Consider the following 1,364-nt stretch of genomic DNA (forward strand, 5'->3'; position numbering starts at 1 on the left):
CCTGATCTCAGGTGATCTGCCCCGCCGTGGCCTCCCAAAGTGCTGGGATTACAGGCGTGAGCCACTGCACCTGGCTGTTTTTTTCTTTTTTTTAAGAAAATTGTTTTCATTGTGCAAGTTATTATTATTATTATTTTTAAAGAGATAGGGTCTTGCTCTGTAGCCCAGGCTGGAGTGCAGTGATGCAATCATAGCTCACTGAAGCCGCAAACTCCTGGGCTCGAGGAATCCTCCCACCTCAGCCTCCCGAGTAGCTGGGAGCACAGGCACGCACCACCACGTCTGGCTAATTTTTTAAAATTACTTTTTGTAGAGTGGGGGTCTTGCTATGTTCCCCAGACTGGTCTCCAAACCCTGGGCTCAAGTGATCCTCATGTCTTGGCCTCCCAAAGTGCTGGGATTACAGGCGTGAGCCGCGGCACCTGGCCCGCATGTTGATTTTCTGTGAGTATATTGCTTCTCTCCAAGGGCAGATGGCCTGACTGGGTGGGATAATACCCGTGAACGGATAGTAAATGTGGGTTAGGCATTTGGCAGGAGATGCTTGTGGAATTCAGGAGACGACTGTCATTGATGTGTCCTTTATGCCAGCTGGATATCGAGTACATTGCAGAATCTTAAGACCATGAGCCAGTTTTATTTATTGGATGCTTATTAAGTACGTAATGCCTATTTAATATCTTCACAGCCACCTTAATGCTAATAATCATCCTCACCTTACAGACGAGGAAACTGACGCGGCATCAGGACTTGTTGAAAGTTCCTGGCCGGGCACTGTGGCTCACGCCTGTAATCCCAGCACTTTGGGAACCTGAGGCGGGCGCATCACCTGAAGTAGGGAGTTTGAGAACAGCCTGACCAACATGGAGAAACCCCATCTCTACTAAAAATACAAAAAATTAGCCGGGCGTGGTGGTGCGTGCCTGTAATCCCAGTTACTTGGGAGGCTGAGGCAGGAGAATTGCTCGAACCCAGGAGACGGAGGTTGCGGTGAGTCGAGATCTCACCATTGCACTCTGGCCTGGGCAACCACAGCGATATTCCATCTCAAAAAAAAAAAAAGAAAGAAAGAAGAAAGAAAGAAAGTCACTCAGCCAAGTTGGTGGCAGAAGCTACTTAGCCGGTTCTGTTTCCATTTGGCCTTGCTGCTGCCTCTTGCTTGAGTGCTTTCAAGGGTCGTGCAGGCTCACTCCTGAGCCATCCCCTTGTCCTGGTCCTCCAGCAACCGTCTTGGGAAGTCAGTGGGCTCCACAATCCTGAGTCCAAGCTCCGTGCGGCTCTCTCACCCTCAGGTGTCTTCTGCAAACAAAGAACCTCCCAGAGCCCACGGAGGGAACGTTTCAAAAGTGTGCTGGCTGGCTGGG

General features: G+C 50.1%; 1 long non-coding RNA gene across 1 annotated transcript; it reads right to left on the reverse strand.

The window, feature by feature from the left end:
• Nucleotides 1-484: 484 nt before the first annotated feature.
• LOC144336985 (uncharacterized) lies at nucleotides 485-1,092 on the reverse strand. Its single transcript, XR_013409537.1, has 2 exons — nucleotides 940-1,092; nucleotides 485-801 (listed from the first exon to the last, which is right to left on the reverse strand). It is a non-coding gene; the product is annotated as an uncharacterized LOC144336985 (long non-coding RNA).
• Nucleotides 1,093-1,364: the final 272 nt, after the last annotated feature.

This window comes from Macaca mulatta, chromosome 19 (genome assembly GCF_049350105.2).
Source record: "Macaca mulatta isolate MMU2019108-1 chromosome 19, T2T-MMU8v2.0, whole genome shotgun sequence".
Classification (NCBI taxonomy): Eukaryota; Metazoa; Chordata; class Mammalia; order Primates; family Cercopithecidae; genus Macaca; species Macaca mulatta.